The sequence below is a fragment of the Triturus cristatus genome, chromosome 2_2, assembly GCF_964204655.1.
Source record: "Triturus cristatus chromosome 2_2, aTriCri1.1, whole genome shotgun sequence".
Taxonomy (NCBI): Eukaryota; Metazoa; Chordata; class Amphibia; order Caudata; family Salamandridae; genus Triturus; species Triturus cristatus.
The window spans coordinates 410,416,021-410,442,779 of record NC_140582.1 but is presented as its reverse complement, the minus strand read 5'-3'; positions in this window follow the sequence as shown (position 1 = coordinate 410,442,779).

Here is a 26,759-nt window from a genome sequence, read left to right as displayed (position 1 = left end):
GTGGGATGTACTACTTCCGTGCCTCCTCTTCGCCTATCGAGAAGTTCCCCAGAAGTCCCTCGGTTTTAGCCCCTTCGAACTGTTGTACGGGCACCCTGTGCGAGGGCCCCTCAGCCTAGTCAAAGAAGGTTTGGAGATGGCCCCCCTAAAGACCCCTCCAGACGTCTTCAAGTACCTCCTGGCACTACGCAATCAGACCCGGCGATTCAGGGAAATGGCAAAAGGCAAGAATCTTGAGGCCAGTCAGGAGGACATGAAAAAATGGTATGATCAAAATGCCTCCTCCGTCGAATTCGAACCTGGTCAACAAGTGTGGGTGATGTCCCCCACCGAACCATGTGCCTTGCAGGACAAGTGGACGGGGCCCTTCAAAGTGGTCGAACGCAAGAGCCCCGTCACCTATCTCATCGATATGGAGTCTCCCCGGAACCCCCTTCGGGTCCTCCACACCAACAGACTCAAACCCCACTTTGTGCGCTCGGAACTCAGCCTCCTGATGGCTACAGACAGTGGGGCGGAAGAAGACTCCGAGCCTCTCCCTGATCTCCTGAAGACTCAGGAGAAAGACGGTTCCGTGGACGGGGTCCGGCTCTCCGATGCCCTCACCCCAGAGCAACGCCAAGGCTGCCGGGACCTCCTGCTGCAGTTTGCTACTCTGTTTTCCCTCACCCCAGGGGTCACCCCCTGGTGCTTGCACGACGTGGACACGGGGGACAGTCCCCCTATCAGACACCGGGCATACCGCGTACCAGATCGGGTGCGGGCCTGCAACCAAGAGGAAGTGTTCAAGATGCTCACGCTCGGGGTCATCGAGCCCTCGGACAGCCCCTGGGCCAGCCCGGTCGTGCTGGTCCCCAAAGCCGCTGCCCCCGGCACCACTCCTGAACTCCGATTCTGCGTCGACTATCGGGGCTTGAATGCTGTCACCAGGACCGACGCTCATCCCATCCCCCGAGCGGATGAATTGATCGACCGCATGGGGGCTGCCCGCTACCTCAGCATCTTCGACCTGACAGCGGGCTACTGGCAGATCGGTCTCACACCCCGAGCCCAAGAACGGTCCGCCTTTTCTACCCCCGATGGCCACTACCACTTCAAGGTCATGCCCTTCGGCATGAAGAATGCCCCAGCTACTTTTCAGCGACTAGTGAACCAGGTCTTGGCGGGGCTCGAAGAGTTCAGCGCCGCCTACCTGGACGATATCGCTGTGTACAGCCACCACTGGTCCGACCACCTCCACCACCTCCGAGAGGTCCTGCAAGCCCTCCAGCGGGCCGGCCTCACAATCAAGGCCGGCAAGTGCCAAATTGGTCAGGGGTCCGTGACCTACCTCGGACACCAGGTGGGAAGCGGTCTGGTGGCCCCTCTGCAACTCAAAATCGCTGCCATCCAGTCCTGGCAACCCCCAGTCACGCAGACCGAGGTCCGAGCCTTCTTGGGACTCACCGGCTACTACCGGTGGTTCGTGAGGGACTATGGCAGCATTGTGGGGCCCCTCACGGGTCTCACGTCCAAAAACCAACCGAAGAAGATTAACTGGACCCCCGACTGTCAAGCGGCCTTCGAGAAGCTGAAAGCCGCCCTGTGCACCGCCCCTGTGCTCCAGGCCCCCGATTACAGTCGGGAATTCATTGTGCAAACGGACGCCTCCGACCACGGCATCGGGGCGGTTCTCTCCCAGCTGAACCCCGAGGGTCTTGACCAGCCGGTGGCCTTCATCAGCAGACGCCTCCTGGCCCGAGAACAGCGCTGGAGCACAATCGAGAGGGAGGCCTTCGCAGTGGTGTGGGCCCTCAAAAAGCTCCGGCCCTATCTCTTCAGTACCCACTTCCGGGTGCAAACCGATCATCGACCCCTGCAGTGGCTAATGCAGATGCGGGGGGAAAACCCAAAACTATTGCGCTGGTCCATCTCCCTGCAGGGGATGGACTTCACTGTGGAACATCGACCGGGCCAAGACCACGCCAACGCAGATGGCCTGTCACGCTTTTTCCGCCTCGACGAGGAGAGTCCCCAAGAGGATGGGTGACTCTCCCCGCCTTCAGCTGGGGGGGACGCATGTTGGACAGGCCACATGAAGGGCTCGCTCCCTCCCCGCATGACACGGCCCAAGCCCCGGACTCCTAGGTGTTACCCACAAGAGCAACCCGCACCCCGTCTCCCGACGTAACTCCTGCCCCCGGACATCCATGTATCATGGGGCCGAACCCCTACCGGCTCCCCCGGCCGGATCAGCCGCCATCTTGGACACTGCGCCACGAGGCCGCGTGGCCTCAGCTCGACCCTAACCCTGGGCCTGGCCCGGCCCCGACAGCCCGGCACCACCATCCACCCAGGAGGTGAACGGACCACTTGGCAGGTCAATGGGAGAAAGAAGTGTCGATGGCTCTCCCCCGCCAGGTGCCGATCGCCCTCCAGCTCCCCCGGGCGCTGGCTCCACCCCCTGCTGGGTGTCTGGACTCCCTCATCCCGGACCCCCCGACCTCCAAGTGCGAGGGTCCGGACATCAAAGGGCGCCAGACCTATAACTAGGGCAGCTCCAGAGCAGGAAGGCAGTTGTATCCTGGAGTCGAGAGACACCGAGAAGAACTCAGCCTTGACGGACTACTGGCGCTGCCGTAGCCCTGCCTTGTGAATTATCGTCCTGCCTGCTGGCGCTGCCGCGGCCTTCTGCATCATCCATCCTCGTCGGGACCTGCTGGCGCTGCCGCGGACCGTTGTAACGACCACCTTCATCGGGACCTGCTGGTGCTGCCGCGGACCGTGTAACGACCACCTTCATCGGGACCTGCTGGCGCTGCCGCGGACCGTGTAACGACCACCTTCACCGGGACCTGCAGGCGCTGCCGCGGCCCGTCCAAGCTAGAACACCGAGCTCGAGGATTGTGAGCTACCCACCATACCATCTCAGCTACCAGATTGGTAACCAGACTGTCCCGCTACCCCTTTTCCCAAACCAAGAGACTAGAATCGAGGGGACCCCTGAGTCCAGACCTCCTTGTACCATTTCATCGTACCTCAAGAAATCGCCTATAAAGAACGTTAAATCCTATCCTTGTGTGGTGTGTATCTGTGGGGGGGAAGTTACTCATCTGTACGATCGCTGGAGACGGCTCTCCCCGGAGACCTCTCCCCTTGTCCTCGGCCGACCCTCCCGGTCCGTCTAACACCGTGACATGTGCAAGGTGTATTGATGTAGTGTCACTTGTTCATCCTCACAGGTAGACGCCTTTGCCAAGGAGCAGATATGGCTGGACGCCGTCAGCGCCGTGAGGAGTGCGGATGGTCGGAGGCGGCACCTGTCCCAGGTGAGGAAATGCTGGCAGGATATCCGGTGCTGGACGCGGAGGATCGCACGGCTCCTGCTGGGGGACTCACCTGAGAGCCACAAGAACCGCGGGTGCCGCCGTCTCTCCCACATCCAGAAACGTGTGCTGGCGGTGGTCTTTCCTGACTTGGACAGGCGTCTACAGGACATGCAGCAGCCGGAAGAGGGTAGGTACATGTGTGTGTTTGTTGTGTTTCACCAGCATTTGTAAGTGCACTGTTCCATGGATACACTTCCAGGGTTTATGGTGCTGTGCAGATCCTGTTACCCACAGTGTTGCAGGCCTCTCCTGCCTCCCTTCCCCACCTTGCAATGTGTTCCCTGGTCTCTGTGTAGTCACTCCATCACAAAGTTATGTGGCCTGACACCTTCTCCAAGTGTACAATGCCTGCAGCATCATGTGTGGGGGTGGTGTGTAACAGGTTTTGTGACCTTGCCTGTGCCCTGTCCAGTTCTGGACTTGTGGGTTCCATGTCAGTTGGCACTAATGCTGATTTCAGACATGGGAGTTAATCTCTTGAGTGCGAGGCCTTCCAGCAGGCATGTCCCATGTGGTGGCCTGTGACATGATGTGCATGAGTGTGCGTTACGCATAGTGCAGGGATGTTAGCGTGTGTTGCAGTCATTTCCATTCAGGAGCATGGAGTTGTGTGGCCACTACTGTCCCCAGGGGCATATTTTCCTAGGTATCATGTGTGTAATCCGAGAATGTCGACAATCTCTGTGTCTACAGCATAGGTTGTGCTCTGTGCCATTGTCCCCTGGCACCATGTTTCTTGACGTGAGATGTATTACAAGTGTCCACTGTCCAGCCCGACCTGATTTTCAAAGTACATACTCACGGTGGCCATTGCCTGTGTGTCTTGTAGCAATCATCTGATGATGCCCATTTGTACATGATTCTTTGGACAGGCGCACCTTGGGTATTTGGTGTGCAATCTTGAATTATTGCATCCCATGTGTATTTCACCCAGACTAAGAGATGTAAGTGCTTCCTGTGTCTCCACAGATTTGTCTCATGTAGGGGGTGGGTGGGGCGGCCATGGCCTACATGTCAAGACCTGTCATCTCCTTGCTCGGACTGGCCAGTGTGTGATGTTTGTCTGGACATACACTCAAGGTGCAGCGTGCCAGTCAGGGTGGGCATGTTCTCAGTATTACCCATGCTGCATGTGCCTCTAGTTCCTGGATTTGGTCCCTGCCATCCCAATTTCCTGCCACGCTGTGTGGTGCAGATGCCGTGCTGTATTGTCCCCAGGGCCTTGCTCCTCAGTCAGAATAGCATGTCATCTCATTTGCTATTGTGTCATGCTCTCCATAGTTTTTCCATGGCATGGTGGGTCACACAACTGTGTCTTTCAGGGCCTACGTATGTACCTTGTTTTGTAGTTGTAACTCATCCTTTGTTTCAGGCTATGCACTGTAACCTACGTAGATTGTACTCATGTGACATATGTATACAGGTGTATGATTAATTTCTGTCTCTTCACCCTGCCCACAGCATCGTCGGGGGACACGGAGGGAGACATGGACACAGACAGCGCGGAGGGACCGAGCACCAGTGCCAGCGGTGACATCGGGGCTGGCACTTCGAGTGGGACTGATGCGGAGGAGAGTGAACCCGGGGACCTGTCGACTGGCACAACAGAGTATGAAGCTGACGGGTCCGAGGATGATCTCTCCGAGTGGGCGGTGGCTGCACCACCATCTGACAGCAGCCCTACATCTGGCACCGCCCCCTCCATTGGCATCAGCCGCCTCCCACGTGCTCGTGTCCCTTCCCAACGTGCCCGGTCACCACATGTCTCCTTCCTGCCAGGCACCGCACCCCCTGCCCCTGTCTCCACTGCTGCCGCCAATGCTGAGTCTGTGGACATCCAGCGGCAGTTGCAGATTGGTCAGACTGCGATCCTTAATGTCCTCCATGGCCACAGCCAGGTCCTCAACAACATGGAGGCATACTTGGAGGGCATTCATTCATCGCAGGCTGACCAACGCAACTTGCTGAGGTCCATAGACTCCACACTGACTGCAGCAGTGGGTCTCCTGCAGCGCTACGTCCCACCCCCTACCCCTGCTCCTTCCACAATTCCCACTCCCATGCCTGTCCCACATACACCCAGACGTAAGCATGCACCCACCACAACAGACACAGGCACCACACCAGCAGGGAAGGTCCGCCGCACACCTCCTGACACGCACACACAGGGTGCAGTAGGCACACCCACTGGGTCGGGGGGCAAACGTGTGACACGCAGCCAGAGTGGGAGTCCGCATTCCACCCAATCCACTCCCTCCAAATCCCCTTCCCTCAGCTCTCCTGGCCACATCTCCCCCAAAGACTCCTTCATGGCTGCTCTGTCCCTGAGCCCCACAGTGACGCCACCACGCAAGCGGTCAAGGAAGTCCTCGGTCAGGGTGGTTGAGTCCCCCCCCCTGTCCACACCCTCCCTCAGTGGCGCTGCGACCCATCCCTCTGACCCCCCCCCTCCTTGGGGCCTGTGGTTCCTTTGGGTGCAGGGGAGTCCCTGGAGGACCTTGCCGAGGTGTGCAGTGCGCTCCTAGAATCCACCTTTGGCCCTGCCCCACCCCCTGTGGTGGAGTCCTCCATCCCAGCACCCACGGCGCCTACCCTTCACCCTCCTGTCCCTGCGGTGCCTGTTTCTCCCCCCCCCACATGATGCCCTGACCCCTGTGGAAGACAACGGATTGTAACTGTGCAGGCAAGCTAGGGGACACGCATCCCACTGTGTCCCCCATCCAGCTGGGACTCCTGGACTGCCCTATGGCCTTTGTTAATATTGGACTTACGTCATACTAGTTTTTTGCTCATGCTGAATAAAGCTATTTATTTTTTGCCCTTGGAACACTCCTGCATTGCTGGCATTGCTGTTGGTGGGGCTGCTACATGGTTGTGGGTGTTGGTCATGTGTTGGGTGTGTGGGTAATGTAGTGGTGTGCTGCTCATAGGGGGGACCCTGGGATCTGTGTGCCATCACACGGTGTTAGCTACCTTTCTCCATTCATTTAAGCAGTTGGTGCATGTTGCAATTGTCCCAAGGTGTATTCCTTCCTCTGTGTACCCTGACTTCTTCCCTGCAGGGTGTCCCCTGACTTTAGCACAGAGCTGTGTGTCCATTAGCTGGGTGTGTGACGTAGTCCTTCACCTTTGCACATGCATGCTGAGCGATGTCTCCACCTGCATTATTCGTGGCATCCTTGGTAGTCATTGTACTTGTGCATGTGGCCTATTGACATGACTTCATGTGTACATGTTTTCTTCTCTGCGCTATGCATGCGTATACTCCCAGCCTCGCACACATGTGGTACATGTAATGCAGGGTCTTTGTGCACCTGACTGACATTTGTGGGCATGGTATCTGTGACTACTCCACCCTTTGCGTTCCATGGGCACTGCTGGGAGTGATGGGCACCCACCCCTCCTGTCTCAGGGCACTGCTGGGAGTGATAGGCCCCCACCCCTCCTGTCTCAGGGCACTGCTGGGAGTGATAGGCCCCCACCCCTCCTGGCTCAGGGCACTGCTGGGAGTGATAGGCCCCCACCCCTCCTGTCTCAGGGCACTGCTGGGAGGACTCTGCACCCACCCCTCCTGTCTCAGGGCACTGCTGGGAGGACTCTGCACACCCCCCCCGCCTGTCTCAGGGCACTGCTGGGTGTGATAGGCCCCAACCCCTCCTGTCTCAGGGCACTGCTGGGAGTGATAGGCCCCCAACCCTCCTGTCTCAGGGCACTGCTGGGAGGACTCTGCACCCACCCCTCCTGTCTCAGGGCACTGCTGGGAGGACTCTGCACACACCCCTCCTGCATCTGGGCACTGCTGGGAGGACTCTGCACCCACCCCTCCTGTCTCAGGGCACTGCTGGGGGGACTCTGCACACACCCCTCCTGCGTCTGGGCACTGCTGGGAGGACTCTGCACCCACCCCTCCTGTCTCAGGGCACTGCTGGGAGTGATAGGCCCCCACCCCTCCTGTCTCAGGGCACTGCTGGGAGTGATAGGCACCCACCCCTCCTGTGTCTGGGCACTGCTGGGAGGACTCTGCACCCACCCCTCCTGTCTCAGGGCACTGCTGGGAGTGATAGGCACCCACCCCTCCTGTGTCTGAGCACTGCTGGGAGGACTCTGCACACACCCCTCCTGTCTCAGGGCACTGCTGGGTGTGATAGGCCCCAACCCCTCCTGTCTCAGGGCACTGCTGGGAGTGATAGGCCCCCAACCCTCCTGTCTCAGGGCACTGCTGTGAGGACTCTGCACCCACCCCTCCTGTCTCAGGGCACTGCTGGGAGGACTCTGCCCCCACCCCTCCTGTCTCAGGGCACTGCTGGGAGGACTCTGCACACACCCCTCCTGTCTCAGGGCACTGCTGGGAGGACTCTGCACCCACCCCTCCTGTCTCAGGGCACTGCTGGGAGTGATAGGCACCCACCCCTCCTGTGTCTGGGCACTGCTGTGAGGACTCTGCACCCACCCTCCTGTCTCAGGGCACTGCTGGGAGTGATAGGCACACACCCCTCCTGCATTTGGGCACTGCTGGGAGGACTCTGCACCCACCTCTCCAATTTCACAATATGTACGCTCATGACATACACGGATGTGGGTACGCTCCATGCATTCGAGGTGGGGGCACGTGTCGTACTTACACTGTTGGGGTGGGGCTACGCTCCATGCATTCGAGGTGAGGGTACGTGTCTTACTTACACTGTTGGGGTGGGGGTACGCTCCATACGTACGCGGGTGTGGGTACGGGTCGTACTTACACTGTTGGGGTGGGGGTACGCTCCATACGTACGCGGGTGTGGGTACGGGTCGTACTTACACTGTTGGGGTGGGGGTACGCTCCATACGTACGCGGGTGTGGGTACGGGTCGTACTTACACTGTTGGGGTGGGGGTACGCTCCATGCATACGGGGTGGGGGTAGGGTCCGTACATATCCATCCCCACGCTATGTGATGCTTGTGCGGGCCGTACCCAGGCCTTTGCCACGTGGGTACGAGCCGTCCCGCCATTGTTGGGGTGACGTGGGTGTGGGCGTGGTACGACTCGTACCCACGCTCTTCAGGCGTGGGTACGGGACGTACCGGTCTGGTTGTGTTGCCGGTTCGCGTCGTGACGGACTTCCGTTGTGGCGGTCGCTGGCTTAGCTGGACACGCCCCCCCCCTCGTAGTGACCAGGGCATGGGAGTCAGGTATGTCCTGGGCATGTGTGCTGTGTGACTTTGGTGGGGGGTTTGTGGCCTGCCCTGGTCCTGCCACCCCCACCCCACTTTCCCCCCTCCCTTAGTTGTTCTGACCTTCTGCGGCGTCTGCGTCGGAACCTGTAGAGGAGGTCGACTGCTATGAGGGCCGGGATGACACGTAGATTTGGGTCCATGTCTGTCCGTCGTGTACGGGTCCTCCTTGTTCACGTTGTCCTGTCTGTCCGTCGCGTACTGGTCCTCCTTGATCGCGTCGTCCTGTCTGTCCGTCGCGTACTGGTACTCCTTGTTCGCGTCGTCCTGTCGCGTACTGGTCCTCCTTGTTCGCGTCGTCCTGTCTGTCCGTCCCGTACTGGTGGTCCTTGTTCGCGTCGTCCTGATTTCCCGGCAGTTTTTGGCAGCCGGAAAATATTCACTGTGCGGGATGACGTCGGTGCGAATCGTAATTCCTGGTTCGTGAATGGCAGGCTGCGAGCGTCCCGACGTCAGGTCGGCGCTTTCCCGGATCGCATTTGTAGGTTTATTTTCGTCGGTCGGTGTTTTTTACGATTCGTACGGAAATGGTGTTCCCGTGCGAATCGTAATTCCATGTTTGTACATTTTGACGACCGGGTACGCGTCGGACGGAGAATATGCTCCGTCCGACGGTTCGTACCCGGTTTTTACAGGATCGTGATCGGCGCCTTAGTGTAGGAGCATATTTGTTAATCATATCATCAACAAAGTTTGGGCTCTTTCCATAAAGTGACTTAAAAATAAGACATCCAGTCTTGAAAGCGCACCGCTGAGCAACCAGAAGCCAGTGTAATTGCTTCAAGAGAGGAGTAATGTGATGATGCCTAGGATGATGGACAATCAGACGAGCAGCCTGATTTTGTACTATCTGTAAGCGTCTGGAAAGATAGAGATGCCAAAATATAATGAATTGGTATAATCGACGTGGGACATGACCAAGGCGAGAATCACCTGAATCCGGGCATCATGAGTGAGATATCTGCAAATCTTTTTTATTTTACGAAGTTGAAAAAAACAGATGGAGATCACTGAACTAATCTGAGGCTTCAAAGTAAGATCCTGACTGATGATCACCCCGAAGCTTTTAGCCGAACTAAAAGGAACAGGGGGCTGACCCAGCTCCATAGGTCAAAAATGAGGTCCCCATCGATTTTTAACAATGCCACCTGTTAAAACCAGCTCTGTCTTGTCCGGATTGAGTTTTAAATGGTTCTTGTTCATCCATTGACTGATGACCAGCATGGTCGATTGGAAAGCATGAACCGACGGACAAGAGGGAGGAGATAGACATTGAACAACAGGGGAGAAAGAGATGAGCCCTGAGGGACTCCACAAGAGATTTTGACTCTAGGAGCGGTGAACTGGGCTGTACCGACTGCCTGGGAGCGATTTTCCAAAAAGGAACTAATCCAGCTGAGGGCAGGACCCGCAATTGCTGCATCCCTCACACAGTCGACCAAAAGGGAGTGGTCGACCGTTTCAAAAGCAGCGGAGAGATCAAGCAGGAGGAGAGCCTGCGAGGAGCCACTATCGACCTCAACACGGAGGATGTCTAGAACTGTGAGAATTACTGCCTCAGTAGAATGCGCTGGACGAAAACCAGCTTGATGGGAATCCAAAAATTCGGATTCCTCCAAGAAGTCTGTAAGACACCCTGTAACATAGGTTTTCAAAATCTTAGCTAAATAGGGAAGAAGGGAGATAGGGCGATAATTAGTCAGGATGAGTGGATCTGATCCCACTTTTTTTAAAAGGGGGACAACAATTGCCTCATTAAAAGTTACAGAGACAATTCCTTGAAACAAGAGGTTGAGAGCAGGACTAGGAAGGACAGTAACAATCTCCTTCAAAATGCTGGGAGGGCAACAGTCATTGGGAGAGCCCGATTTGACTTTTGAAAGAAGGTTGATAAAAGTGTGCTCACAAATAGAAGGAAAATGTGTGAAAGAGCTTCGGTTTAAAATGGGATGAGAACTAAAGTCCAAATTTTGGAAGACTGGGATATTGGACTTAATTTTAATAATTTTGTCGATAAAAAAGAGGTTCAAAGCATTGCAGAATGTTTGTGAGGGGGAGAGTTTGCGTAGTATTCTGTCGGGGTTAGATAGCTCATTGACAATATGAAAGATCTCCTTCGAACGATTAGTTGCCGATAGGATTTTGGATGAAAAATGCGCCGCTTTAGCAGTTGACACAGATTTCTTATAGATTTTCAAAGAGTTTAAGTAGAGTAATTTATCTTTGGGTTTGTAGTTGATGAAAAGATTGCCCAAAGATGAAGAAAGAATAAGAGAAAGGAAAAAATGTGATTACCTTAAAATCTCCAAATTTAGCTCAGCAAATGCAGAAACATCGAGTACAGTAACAAACAGGGAAAGATATGCCTACACCTCAAATTCTGATTTAAGTTCCGCAGTAGAAAGTGAATCGTAGTTGGATCCACGTAATCCTAATGTGAGGCAAGTACCATCAAAGCTTTCATTGGCAGAGGAGATAGATTTTTTTTGTCAAGATCGTAGACAAACTCTTCGCCCAAGAACACAGGAAACAGAAGAAATAACAAAACCATCAGCCGGGGGCAGCGGAGAAAAGCGCACAGAAAACAAGCATTGGCATAGCCAATTGGTCTCGCCTTTGGACTTTATAAGTGTTTAGCCATGCAACAGTTGCATAACTAAATACTTATAAGGTTCCAAAAGCGAGACCTATTGGCTATGCGATCAAACATCAAAGCGAAAGTGAAAGTAATTGCGGTAAAGCGCGGCACGCGCGCCCGCGCACATGCACTGTAGCTCTAGGTTGGCCTGGTAGCACTTTTTGGAGCCCTCTCAATAAGTCTCGCCAGACCAGCGCATGCGCTGGGTCAGACGAGACCTAAAAATACCACCTACTCCATAACAAAGACAGTATTGAAAATAATGAGTGCAGTGAAACAGCTCAGTCGACAATATTTAATTTGACCATATCAGATCTGCCACTTTTGAGAGCTCTACAAGAACGTGAGGAGGAAAATGATATAGCATGTTCGTAAGGCTGATGGACAACGATCCAGCTACTCTCACAACAAACAAGGGTAGAACCATCACACCTTTTAAACCAAAATCGACATTCAAGTCCATTACACCAAGGGACTTTATTGACATATTTCATGAGCAAATAGTGTCAGATATTAAAAAATTAAACCACAAAGTGCATGGTACCGAGCAGAAATAAAGTAAACAAAACCATCAACACCATAAACTAATGTCCAAATTATGTTACAACAATCGGATCATAATTCGCAATTCTGACAAGGGAGGCAACCTTGTAATTTGGGCAAAGGATGAATACATGGATGAAGCCATGATACAACTTAATGACAGAACTTGTTACAAAAAGAGCAATGCATTGTCTCTTAGGGCAATCTACAATGAGTTCTATGCTAAACTACTAGCATGGAAAAGCGCTGGGCTGATCTCCATGCAAGGTTACAAATTCCTCAAAAATGAAAACCCTACTGTGCCTTGTAATATATTTTATACCCAATGTAAAAAAAAAACCCGCTCAAGCCACCAGGAAGACCTATTATATACATATGAAACAGCCTACTGGAGAAGACATCTCACTATGTAGATTATGTCTACAGGAACATGTGCATAAACTGCCCTCATTTCTCAAGGATACTGGTGACTTCCTCACAAAAGTGAATGACTTTAATTGGCAAGAGGATTTCCTGTTGTTGACCCTTGACGTAACGTCATTATATACCAGCATAAACCACCAGGATGAACTAAGGGCATTACAATACTATTTGAACAACAGGCTGGCACAAATGGTGCAACACAACAAAATGCTCATAAATATAGTGCAATTTTGTTTTAACAACAATGTATTTATATTTCCTAACATGTTGTACCAACAATTATGCGGGTGGCTATAGGAGCCAGCTTCTCCCCCAGCTATGCATGTCTACACATGGGTTGGTGGGAGGAGTTGGTTCTAAGCAACACCCATAGCATGTACACAACCAACAATGTAAAATTATGGTTGCATTATATAGATGATCTATTTGTAGTCTGGCAAGGTACCCCTACAAGTGCACAGGAATTTGTCAATGAGAATAATGCCAATGAAATTAATCTGAATTTCACTGCAACCATTAGTACTGAAACTGTCAATTTCTTAGATGTCCAAGTTTACATCCATAATGGCAAGATCGAGACCAAACTACATCGAAAGGAAAATGCTGGCAATTCGGTATTGCACGCAACAAGTTTTGACCCAAGGCATTTAGTTCAAAGCATCCCCTATGGGGAAATGCTAAGAATAAAAAGAATTTGCAGCAATATTACGGATTTAAAGGCAGCACAACAGGCCAGTAAGGTTCAGGTTCTTAGAGAGAGGTTACTCGATTAAAACAATCAATGCTGCAGTTGCAAAAACCAATGTCTTAGATACACCAGAAATGCTCAAAAACATGCAGGTATACAATCAAACCCTGCCCACAGTGACGAAAAAAGTGGTAAACCCACAGAAGGGGACTATGTTAAAGACATTGTCCCCTTCTGTGGGTTTACCACTTTCTTCGAATAATTTTAACATACAGTAAACAGGAGCGAGCAATAATAAACATCATCAGACGAAATTGGCCCATAGTTCTTAGTGATCCGGTAAGTGGCCAGTCCCTGCCTAAAACTCTGGCTATTACACACAGTAGGGCAACATCGATGAGGGATTGCTTGGTAAATAGCAGTCCTGAGGTATTTGCGGGAACCACATGGCACAGCGAAAAGGCTTTTACAAATGCAAAACATGTAAAGCCTGCCAGCTTGGTATCAACAAAACATCTTATACGGTCCCCTTTGGTAACAAAGAACGCAAAAATCTCAAAGGCCCTTACCTGCAAAACAGATCATGCAGTATCTGTGCTGGAGTGTGCTTATGGCTTACGATATGTGGGGAGTACGATCCTTCAAGCACACAAAAGAATACTCCAGCACATCCGAGCAATAAATAATCAGGACCAGTCATATCCAGTGGCATGCCATTTTAAAGACAGCCACAACTCAAATCCAAAACATTTACAATACTTTCTAATTGATTCTGTGCCACCTAACAGGAGCGGGGGCAATAGAGAGAGGGTTTTACGTCAACTGGAAACCCGTTACATCCTTGATTTAGATTCCAAACACTCGGGGGGACTAAACATAACAGAGGACCTGTACTTTGTCTCTAACAACTGTAGTAGTAATAGAAATGTTCCAAAACTGAATAGAGTATAAGCATGCTATGACGCACATAGTCCATTAAGGAAATGTGGTCATGGACCTTTGAACAATGGGGGTTACAACTTTGTAATATTAAGATTGACATCAATTTATCACATGGATGATGTCATCAGAGATGTCATCACTGATGTCATTTGAGATGCCATCAGTGATGTCATCAGTGATGTCACTGACCATGTCATGAGTGATGTAATATGTGACATCATCACCAGTGCATTGCGGGGGCGTGAGTTATAGTTAGCTGAACTAACTATAAGGGGGGAATTTCACGGGTTTTGTATGAGTGAAATGTCCAGCTAACTATAACTTTCTCTAAAACCTATGGTTTTTTCAGTGAATTTCTAAGGTTTTTTAAATGCTAATTCCTAACTATAACGTCTCTGAAACCTATGGTTTTTTCAGTGAATTTCTAAGGTTTTTTAAATGCTAATTTCTAACTATAACGTGCCTGAAACCTATGTTTTTTTCAGTGAATTTCAAAGGTTTTTTAAATGCTAGTTTCTAACTATGCCTACAGAGGTAGGACATGTGATGAAAGAAGAAACAACGCACAGAAAGAAAAAAAAGAAATGCAGAAAGAAGCAACAGAAGTCCACAAAGCCGAAGAAAAGTGCATGAAGAAGAAGAGATGTGCAGAAAGAGCCAACAGAGGAGCAGAAAGTCCTCCTGTGCACACAACTTTTTCAGACGGGTACTGGTGGAAACTGAATCTGACTAACCAGGCCTAGAGCCAGTGCTATGCTAAAAGACACTTAAAATACAGTGAAAACACCTACATACACTAGGGAACACTATGCGTTGGGGTACCCCTGTGATTACCATGATCTCCTCTGTAAGACCCTATTACATAATAGGGCAGGGGGATTACAACTACCTCTTAAAACATGCCACAGGGCGCGTTTGCACACTGGTGAAGGGAGGGGGGTGCCTGAGGTGACAAGTGTGCAAACACGCCCTGTGGCCGTTTTAATTTGGGAGATAAAGTCCCCTTGAATCCTGAGTGTCCCTTGGGTCCAACTAGCGCACCAGGTATCTCCAGTAAGCGCCACAGAGCTGCGTTGCAGAGAGGTGTAAAAAGGTGCATAGCCTGGACCACCTCTCTGCAACACAGCGCAGTGGCGCTTACTGGAAGCACCTGGTGGGCTAGTTGGCCCCCAGGGGCCCTCAGGATTGAAGGGGAATCATTTCCCCAACTTAAAACACGCCACAGAGCGTGTTTGCACACGTCACCTCAGGCCCCGTCCCCTCCCTTCACCAGCGTGCAAACACGCCCTTTGGTTGTTTTCAGTTGGGAGATTAAGTCCCCTTGAATCCAGAGGGACCCTAGGGTCCAACTAGCCCACTAGGTACCTCCAGTAAGCGCCACAGAGCTGCATTGCAGAGAGGTGTAAAAATGGGCGTGGCCTCTGAACACCTCTCTGCAACACAGCTCCCTGGCGCATACTGGAGGTACCTGGTGGGCTAGTTGGCCCTCAGGGACCCTCAGTATTGAAGGGGAATTAATTCCCCAACTAACAACTTGCCAGGGGGCGCGTTTGCACAATGGTGAAGGAAGGGGGCGGGGCTTGAGGTGACATGTCTTCAAACACGACCTGTAGCGCGTTTTAATTTGGGGAATTAATTCCTCTTCAATCCTGAGGGTGTCTGGGGGCCAACTAGCCCACCAGGAACCTCCAGTATGCGCCAAAGAGCTGCGTTGCAGAGAGGTGTTCAGAGGCCACACACCTTTTTACAACACTCTGCAACGCAGCTCCGTGGCGCTTACTGGAGGTACCTGGTGGGCTCGTTGGCCCCTAGGGGACCTCAAGCTTGAAGAGGAATTAATTCCCCAACTTAAAACGTACCACAGAGCATGTTTGCACACATGTCACCTCAGGCCCCGCCCCCTCCCTTCACCACTGTGCAAACGCGCCCCGTGGCGCGTTTTAAGTTGTGGGATTAACTCCCCTTGAATCCTGAGGGTCCCTGGGGTGCAACTAGCCCACCAGGTACTTCCATTAAGCGCCACAGAGCTGCCTTGCATAGAGGTGTAAAAAGGGGCATGGCCTCTGAACACCTCTCTGCAACGCAGCTCCCTGGTGCATACTGGAGGTTCCTGGTGGGTTAGTTGACCCCCCAGGGGCACCCAGTATTCAAGGAGAATCAGTTCCCCATCTGCAAACGTGCCAGTGGGCGCATTTGCAGAGTGCTGCAGGGAGGGGGCGGGGCCTCTGGCGCGATGCTGGTCTTTTTCTTTTTATTAATTTTTATAAGAACAGGGGCTGTGTAGCCCCCCTTCTTTTCCTATTTTATTGGCCCTGGGGACCCCATCCAACCATGGCCTGACTACTATTTATTTTTTTTAAATTGGAAGGGAGCCGCGTGGCCCCTATCCCGAGGCCATAATCGGCCCAGGTACCCCATCCCCCGGGGCATGGCCATTTTTTTCTTCAAATTAATAGGAGGGGGGCTGCATTACCCCCCTCCTTAGGACCCCATCCCCCGGGGGCCGGACTTTGTTTTATTTTATTTTATTTTTTTTATTTTCACATTTTTGACCCTCCCGGGCCACTTCTTGCCCCGGGGACCCCATCCCTCGGATCTGGCCCTCTTCGTTGGGGACCGTGGAGGGGTCCCCAATTCCCCCACGGTCCCGCCAGCTCCCCGCCTCCTGCGGGAGCCGGCATTGCTTTTCCACATGGGGAGCTGCTAAGATGCAGCTCCCCGTGTGGAAAAGCAATCGGCTTTGTTTTATGGAACAGAGAGCAGGTTTCCTGCTCTCTATTCCAAAAACCAAAGCAGAGTTTGCTATGGCAGGGCGGGAGCCGCAAGCCTCCCGCCCTGCCATAGCAAACAGCAGTGTCCCGGGGGTGGGCACCCCGGGACACTGCAGGAGCCGGTCCTGGGTGGTGGTGGTCCCCAGGGCCATCGAGGGCTCCCTCCTAACATTTGCAAAGCCCAGGGGGGTGGTGGTCCCGGACCCCTCAATTTTAATAATTAGAGCCCCAGGGAGTTGGCAGTCCCCGGGGCATGTGGGGGGGTTCAAGCCCCCCCACACAGGTAGTTAATTTTTTTTAAAAACAAGCCCCAGGGGATGGTGGTCCCCGGGGCTGCGGGGGGCATGTGACCCCCACCAATATTTTATAAAAGCCCCAGGGGGTGGCAGTCCCCGGGGCTTGAGGGGGCCTTTGAACCCCCTACTCATTTAAGATAGAAGCCCCGGGGATTGGCGGTCCCCCGGGCTGGGGGGCCCCCCATTATAATCTAAACATTGCCCCCGGGACTTGGCACACCCGGGTACTAATTAAAAACGAAGCACGGGAGCCCACGCTTCGTTTTTTTCATTTTCGTGGTCGGATTCATGGATCCTCCACGCATCCCGCGGGTTTAAAAAAAAAAATGCTTTTTTTCGCCCTGGGGTGCCTTGTGAAGCTCGTGAACGGGAGGGTGCGCGGATCCTCCATGCCTCTAGATAGCACTATCTTTATTTCTTAATTTCTCAAAAACTACTGAACGGATTTACACAATTCTTAAAAAGGTCGCTTTCTGAGCCAAGCAGTACCTTTTTGCCAAATTTGGTGTAATTCTGTTCAGCAGTTTTTGTTATAACAGTGTCTAAAGTTTCCTTTGGGAAAATGATTTTTTCACCACTATTTTTTTAAATTCTCTGGAACTTCTGAACGGATTTACCCCATTTAAAAAAAGGGCACTTTCTGAACCAAGGGCTACCTTTTTGCAAAAGTTGGTGTAATTCCGTTCTGCAGTTCGGACTGTAGCCGTGTCTAAAATTTCTTATGGGAAATAACATGGGGAAAACGCGTTTTGGGACCCCCCTTTTTTCTCAGGCCCCCGCTTGACGAATCACCCCCAAACTTTCAGGATAGGAGCTGACCGGAACGTGTCATTAGTTTTGAAAAATTTGCAAAGATTCATCAACCGGCGCCAAAGTTATTGGGAATAGAATGTTACGATTTTCCTATGGATAATAGGTCCTAACTACAACTACCTACTGGCGACCGTCAGTAGGTAATATATATATATATATATATCACCTACTGGTGGTCGCCAGTAGGTAGTTATAGTTAGAACCTAGTTTTCATAGGAAAAGCATTTTTCAATTTGATAATAACTTTCGCGTCGTTTGACCATTGTTAACAAAATTCTCCAAAAAAAGGTCTATCCTGGTCAGCTCCTATCCAGAAAGTTTGGGGTTGATTCTTCAAGCTGGGGCTGAGAAAACAGGGAGGTCCAAAAAGTGTTTTCTCCATGTTAATTTCCATAGGAAATTTTATTACAGGCTACAGCCCGAACTGCCGAACGGAATTACACCAAATTTGGCAAAAAGGTAGAGTTTGTTTCAGAAATCGACCTTTTTTTTAAATGGTATAAATCCGTTCAGTAGTTGCTGAGAATTTCAAAAAATCATTTTCCCATAGGAAACTTTAGGCAAGGCTACAGCCCGAACTGCTAAGTTGAATTACATCAAATTTGGCAAAAAGGTAGTGGTTGATTCAGAAAGCGTCTTTTCTTTTTTTAAATGGTGTAAATCCATTCAGTTGTTGCTGAGAAATTCCAAAAATAAAAGTTTCGATATCTGGGGCAGCGGTGAGTTCACTCCCCCTCCTGACTGCGCGCTTCACTGTGATTGGGTGCCACAACCACGAGCTTCAGCGTGATTGGCTGCCAACACTGCAAACCAGGAAATGTTGGCAGCCATCTTGCGACTCGGTTGAACCGAGTTACAAGAAAGCAGTTGAAAAAAGATTAAAAGAGAAGAAAAGGGGGCAGGGTAGAAACACCCTGACCCCCTAGTACCGCTCACGGGGGTCCCACAAGGACACCCAGGCCTAAAAATTGTTTATTATTTTATTTTAAAAACGTCAGAATGCACGCTGGGTGTGCGAATCCGGACGAAAAAAAAATAATGAAACGGGGGCTCCCCTGCTTCATTTAAATGAGCCCCTGGGTGGGCCAGGTTCGGGGGGCATCCTGCATGGCCTCCACAGCCCCAGGCACCGCCACCTCCCATGTAAATTAGGTGCAGGAGGGCACACGGCCCTCCCGCAGCCCCAGGGATCACCACCTCCCTGGGGCTCGTTTTGTAATTGTTCAGGGGCCTCCGAGGCCACCCCAAGTCCCAGGGATCGCCACCCTCCGGGCTTTAATTAAATAAGATGGGTGGGCATTGCGGGCCCCCTGAAGCCCTGGGGACCATGTCCTCCCAGGAGCTTTGAAAATAGAGGGAGGGGGTCCGTCCGGTTCCCCTCCTGGAGCGCTTGATGGCCCTGGGGATGACCATGGGGACCGCAATGTTCCAGGGTGTGCACCCCCGGGACATTTCTGTTTGCTATGACAGGGCGGGAGCATGGCTTCCACCCTGTGATAGCAAACCGTGGTTTGCTTAGTTGAAGTGAGAGGAGGAAAACCTTGTCTCGCTTCTATAAAGGAGGGAGAATTGCTTTTGGGCAAGGGAAGTTGCATGTTAGCTGCTCCCGTTGCCCAAAGCAATGCCGGCTTCCGCATGAGTCGGGGAGCCGGCGGGACCATGGGTACATCGGGGTTCCCCCACGGTCCTCAACAGAGAGGCCAGGCCCTGGGGATGGGGTCCCTGGGGCCAGAAGTGGGCAGGGGGGGTCACATGACCCCCATCCCCTTAAAAAAAATATTTATGAAAAATTATGAAAGTCCCCGTTTAAAAAAAAAAGTGTGGAGTCGCGATCCCCCCTGTCCACCCCCCACAAACAAATGTGATAGCATCCTTCTGAAATCTGGAACGTAACAAATTGGCTGATGACGCACAATTATAAAAATCAAGATGCATGTGAGGTTGGACAAATGAGAATCATAGTCATCTATGGATGTACATATAAAACATTTTATTTATACAAAACAACAAAATAAAAGTAGGTACAGCCATGACGTGTCATCCCTTGAAAATCTGTGAATCACAGCCTGCAAGACAAAAAGTAAGATAAGATTGTGTGTTATGCACCCATCAAAAGAGAGAGAGAAAGAGTGAGAGAGAGAGGAAGAGAGAAAGAGAGAAAGAGTGAGAAAGAGTAAGAGAGACCAAAAGAGAGAAAGAGTAAGAGAGTGGACGAGAGGGAGAAACAGAGAAAGAGTATGAGAGAGAGAAACAGAGAAAGAGTGAGAGACAGAGGAAGAGAGAGAGAAAGAGTGAGAGAGAAAGGAAGGAAGAAAAAGAGAAAGAGAAAAAGAGTATGAGAGAGAGAAAGGAAGAGATGGAGAGGGAGAGTGAGTGCCGACACTGCGGACAAAATCCTCACAGCTCACCTTTCCACCACTGGTGTGTCTCTAACCACGTGCCAGGACATACTCTAGCCCTCAAGCTCACTCATCTGAAACATAGTATAGTATCACTAATGGCAGAATATATACAACTTCTCATGTCTTCATCGCTGAACCGCCCCTGCGCACCCAGGTTGCTGCATTCCATCCACTCCTGCCGCCCAGAGGTGTCTGCTTGCCCCTGCACACCCAGGCTGCTGCACACCATGCACTCCTAATGGCCAGATGTGTCTGCCCGCCCCTGCGCAGCCAGGCTGCTGCACACCATCCACTCCCACCGCCCAGAGGTGACTGCCCGCCGCTGCGCAAACAAGCGTCTCTGCTCACCTTCTGCCACCGGCATGTGTCCAAGAGGGCCCATGACGTGAAGGTCACACATTTGATTCTGGGTCTTGATATCGCAATGTACGAGAACATATCAAAGCACCGCGCCGAGGAGTGTGTAGCGTACATGCGGTCCAGCCGAGCTCACAATTCAAATCGGGTCTTGATTGCCAGGATGCTGTATCGAGGCCACGCATCATCGCAGGCTGCACACCCGCTCAGTTCTGGTGGCACTAACTCAGTGGAAGTCAAATCATCGCCACATGGCGGGAGGCCCGTGTCGGGGGGGCATTGACAATCTGTGAATCACAGCCTGCAAGACAAAAAGCAAGATAAGATTGTGCATCATGTGCCCATCAAAGGAGAGAGAGAGAGAAAGAGAGGAAGAGTGAGATAGAGGAAGAGAGAGAGAAAGAAAGAAAGAGTGAGAAAGGAAGGCAGAGAGAAAGAGTGAGAGAGAGGAAGAGAGAGAAAAAGAGAGAAAGAGTGAGAGAGAAGAAGATAGAAAGAAAGAGAGAAACAGTGTGAGAGGAAGAGAGAGTGAGAGAGAAAGAGAAAGAGTGTGAAAGAGAGAAAGGAAGGGATGGAGAGGGAGAGTGAGTGCCAACACCCAGACAAACCCTCACAGCTCACCTTTCTGCCACTGGTGTGTCTCCAACCACGTGCCGGGACATACTGCAGCCCTCAAGCTCACTCATCTGAAACATAGTATAGAATCAGTAATGATAGAGTACATACAACTGCACACGCCTTCATCGCTGTCCAGCCCCTGCGCACCCAGGCTGCTGCACCCCATCTACTCCCGCCGCCCAGAGGAGTCTGCCTGTCCCTGCGCATCCAGGCCTCACTGCTCACCTTTCCGCCACCGGTGTGTCTCCAACCACGTGCCGGGACACACTGCAGCCCTCAAGCTCACTCATCTGAAACACAGTACAGAATCAGTAATTGCAGAGTACATACAACTGCACATGCCTTCATCGCTGTCCCGCCCCTGCGCACCCAGGCTGCGGCACACCATCCACTCCCACCGCCCGTTCCTGCACATCCAGGCCTCACTGCTCACCTTTCGCCACCTGTGTGTAGAAAAGAGGGCCCACCACATGCCAATGCAAGCCCCAAGTCTGGGGTCTGCAGACAGGGCAACCTCCACATCATGCAGTCCCACTCCACAGGCCACCAGGTCTCACATTTGGTGCTGTGTCTTGATATTACCATGGCACAGGACATACCACTGCACCCATCATCATCGCAGGTTTCACATCCCCTCAGCTCTCGCGGTGCCACTAACTCTGTGACCAGCAAGGCCAAGCCACGTGGCGGTAGGCCCCCGCTGTTCGATGGCTCAGTCCTACACTGCGGTCCAGCAGGGCACACAAAACCTCACCTGTCTGGACCGCCGGGATGGGGCATTATTGCAGGCTGCACACCCGCTCAGCACTTATGGTGCCCCTACCTCAGTGCACTGAAAGTCACCGTCCCGTGGCGGTGTGCCTGTGCCGGCCGCAGTCCATCCGGTGCCAGCAAGTCTGAAATGGAAATGGCGTAGAGCACATGTGCCCGGTCTTTTTTATTGGCAGGGCCACGTGTCCTGTAACGCCTGTGCTTGATGGGTGTGGTGTGGGTATAAACCAGCCACGAGTGAGTGGCTGTGGCGTACTGACAACTAGACATGTGACCAGTAGATCACTGCAATGAAAACCTGGGCCATGTAGTATTGTTGTCCCTTCCTGTAAGCGTGAGCGGTGAGGGCTGGCCTGGCGTATGCCAGTCCTGCGTGAGGCTGTGAACAATGACTCCAGAGCTCTGGGTGTGGTTCCGTCATGGATTGTATGAGGAATCAACTGATGCAGGTGTCCCTGTTGTAGTGCTGCCGCCACCCGGGCCGCAAGCGCCAATGTGTCACCCTGTAACCCAAGTCCCACAACATGGCCAACATGGAAGGTAGGGGGAATCACTGACCCTACATTCATCCATACTTCCACACATGAAAGATCGTGCACATGACATATTTGTGTGGCTATGAATGTTTATTGCACATTCAGTAGAGTGTTGCAGCTGTAGCAATACAGGGCCATGCAAAGCCCAAATTTCAGTTTTTGGCACATGGAGGTCAGCCAATTAGAGCCAAGCTCATGCTCAGGGGTTAAGCTCTGCCAACATATGTACTGATCCAATCACTCTGCCAATTCCGAAGCACTTATAAATTCACTATACATTCTCCTTGCAGTACTCTAATGATCCAGTCTCTACCTATGTACTTATACAATGACTGAGACAAAGTTACATAACCAAAGGTTTCCCCACTGAGGTAACATGGTTGCGAGCGCTGTCCACAGCACAATGTAATGTGGCAGGGCCCAGGGGCGCATCATGCATACATAATGAACACACGGACACAGTTTGATAGATAGTGGAACTAGGCACGTGCGCTCGGCCCCTTTTTATTACCAGTGTCACATGTCCAGTGACGTCTGTGCTGGGTGCGTGTGGGGTGATTGTAATCAAGCCCTCAGGTAATGGTTGGTGCTGGCAACAAGTACAATAGTAATCATAGGATCACACAGAGATTCAGTCATAAAGGGTCCATGACTTGTGCTGCACTAAGGTAAGGGCACCAGATGTGAAATGATACACAAAAGATTCTATTGTAAAGGGTTCATGACTTGTGGTGCACTGAGGAAGGGGCAGCAGATCTGAATTCATACACAAAAGATTCTATCATAAAGGGTCCATGAGTTGTGGTGCACTGAGGTAGGGGCATCAGAAGCATTCTGTGTGTGCACAGCTAGCGCTGATGCGTGGTCCTTGAGGGCCGCACTGGTAGCAATGTCTGTTGCCTACTGGACTGCATCATCTGCAATCGCAACTCGATCTGAATTGTGAGCCCTGCAGACCGCAATGTAGATTGAAGGCAGTAGTCAGCGCAGACATCGAGGAATGTTTTTTGTCACTTCCTCTTGACAAAATCTGAGGACATAGAGTACAATTCTGTCTGCAATTAATATATCATGTCTCAATGTAAATTGTGAGCTCTTCTGACTGCAGTGTGGGCGTATGGAACAAAAGATGAAATATGTATGGACTAAATTGTCGAAATATGTAGGTTTCAGGGACGTTATAGTTAGTTGCCTACTGAACTGTGAAATTAATGAATCAAGACTGAATTTGAATTGTGAGCCTTGCTGACCACAGTGTAGGCCGGAGGCAGCGGTCAGCAAAGGCCCACAACCACTTGCCGTTGACTTTAGCTGCACAGATTGGGAGCATTTGGTCTTCTTAACCGATTATACTCTCTTACACAATTTGCATTGATACTAATCTTGAATTGTGAGCCCTGCTGACCGCAGTGTAGGCCAGAGGCAGCGGTCAGGAAGGGTCCACAGCCAAGTGGCATTGACTGGAGCTGCACAGAGTTAGTGGCACCTGAAGCACTCAGCGTGTGCGCAGCTAGTGATGATGCGTGGTCCGGGCGGGCTGCAGTGGTAGCAATGTCTGTTGCCTACTGGACTGCATCATCTGCAATCGCGACTCTATCTGAACTGTCAGCCCTGCTGACCGCAGTGTAGGCTTGAGGCAGCGATCAGCAAGGGCCAACAGTCATGTGGCATTTAGTTGAGCTTCACAGTTAGTAGCACCTGAACCGCTCAGCGGGTGAGCAGCCAGCGGTGATGCGTGGTCCGGGCGGGCCGCACTGGGAGCAATGTCTGTTGCCTACTGGACAGCGACATCTGCAATCGCGACTCGATCGGAATTGTGAGCCCTGCTGTCTTAAGTGTAGATCGAAGGCAGTAGTCAGCACAGACATCAAGGAATGCTTTTTGTCACTTCCTCTTGACAAAATCCGAGGACATAGAGTACAATTCTGTCTGCTGTCTGCAATTAATGAATCATGTCTCAATGTAAATTGTGAGCTCTGCTGACCGCAGTGTAGACTGCCATTCAGTGTTCCTTTGGACTTGCAAGATGAATGTGGTAATTGTACTAAAGATATAACTGATACAAGTTCTTGAAGCAAGGATAGTAAAAGGATATTGTTTGGATACACTTGGAGGACATTGACTTTTATTTTGGTGCACCTTCCCGTTTGTACATGGATTACGTTATAGTTAGTTGCCTACTGGATTGTGAAGTTAATGAATCAAGATTGAATTTTAATGGTGAGCCCTGCTGACCGCAGTGTAGGCCGGAGGCAGCAGTCAGGAAGGGCCCACAGCCACGTGGCGTTGACTTGAACTGAAAAACCAAAACAGTTCAAAGAAGGGGGTCCAAGGGAATGTTTAAAGATCACAAAAAGATTTATTCCCCAGCCAATATATCAGAAACAGTATGAAATCTTTGGGTCTATACAAAAGCATCAAAATCGTATGATAAGATACTCCTGAATCATAATAAGTCTATCAACACAAAATCATAGGCAAAACCTCGCAGCAAACGCTGTGGGCAAATTTCTTTACAGGACGAAATCTCTCACTCACCATAGGTGACATGCTTCATAATTTGGGATTCTCCTCCAAAAGGAAACACCTAGTTCCTTTGGGGGCTACAGCCCCCTCTCTACGAGGGAGGAGCTCAGGGATGTTTTCAAGTATTGGTGGAATATTCTAAATCCACAAGTGATGAGTAAAGACAGTGTGAGTGAGGGCGCAGCGCAAAAATTGAAAAGAAAATGTGAGAAATGTACGGTTAAAACTGGCTAGGGAGTGTCAACAATGTACTTTATTCTAATGCACCCACTGCCAGGGTTAAAAAACAGTGCACCCGCGGTATGCATATGAACCGCTCAGGTGGAATGAGACATAGTGGTCAACATGTTTCAGCCTAAGGCCCAACCATGGCCGTGGCTTTCATCAGGACCTCTAGTGGTGCTGCTGCGTCAATGTGTAGGTGATACAAACACCAAAAAAGGATATATGAACAGGAACTCAATTTAGTCCGTCTGTTCCTCTTAAGGAAAATTACCTAAAAACATAAATCAGAAAAACAAACATGAGGTATATATTCAATTCATGTTTCATTATGTAATGCCAAAGATAGAGTGCTGTGTAATAGACAAAAATGACAGGCTTACCCGCAGACTGCTGGGTACACAACCCACCTCAACCTGGCGACAGCTCAGGAAGGGGGCACCGCTCTAAAAAGAAAACCATGTGAATGTTATCAATTAACCATCCTCTGCCAAGGGCCAAATGAAAAACTCTGTTCCAATTAATGACCTAGCGCAGGGATCCAATCACAAGCATATTTAATGACAAAAATCCACTGTGTGAGAGCAAAAACCAAAAAGATTGATTGCCAACTATAGCAGAACAACAAAAGAATAAGGGCTCAATGTGGCTCTCAGATAGAAGATGTGCTAAATCTCCAATGTATATCATAACTATTGTGCCAGATATACGAATCCTATCGTGTAGGGATGATAACAGAGCGCATGATAATGATTCTTAAAGCTGAAAAATTCTTTAAACCAACATTTCTGTGTTCGGATTCTCCAAAAGTGCCAACATACTATCAAAGTGCCAGTATGCTGTCTTAAAGTAGTATCAAGAACGCGAATTAAAAACCATGGGTCTAGCATAAAGAGCGCAACATTAGTTCATCCGCCCTTCTCATGTTGAACTACCCCCAATTACAAAGTCATCCAGTGGGTAAGTTTAGAATTCAAAGACAAGGAAACCTCACCTCTCCGTCGGTACTCCAGGCTTGAAATGAGCTTGTAACCGGAGGTGAGGGACCTGTCGGTGTTAGCAGCTTAAATACTTCCGTGATTGCTACCAAGTTATATCAGGTGTTGAGAAAGGCATCAGTTAGATTATGGTGCGCATGCACGTATTCAAGACTCCTCGCGGGTCGCGCCTGTGTAGAAAAACGTCGGTCCTTTTACACAGCGCATGTGTGTATTCAGAAATACTGGCCAGTCACGCATGTGCAGTGTGACCCGATGTTAAAATACGTAAAAAGAATGTGTAAAGCCTCGAGCACCATGTAATACAGTAATCATCGTGTATACTGAATACGACACCAAAAAAGTTGTGATTTAATGGAGCAATATTCAACAAAATAAATTTTGAAGAGAATCAAGATAATAATAGCTCCAATGAAAAACAAACAGATTCGTTCCATAGACTTGAAGGACTACAACCAAGCCAAAGTAAGTTTTTGTATATATATATATAGAGGCCACACGACTGCGCACACGGTTTGGACATTGAACACACAAGATAATAAAAGTGCAACTTGTCCATAGTATCCACAAAAGCCGATACATTAGATGAAAAACTGAAAGCCCTAACCCAGGCACATATTACAAAGCAAAGGTTC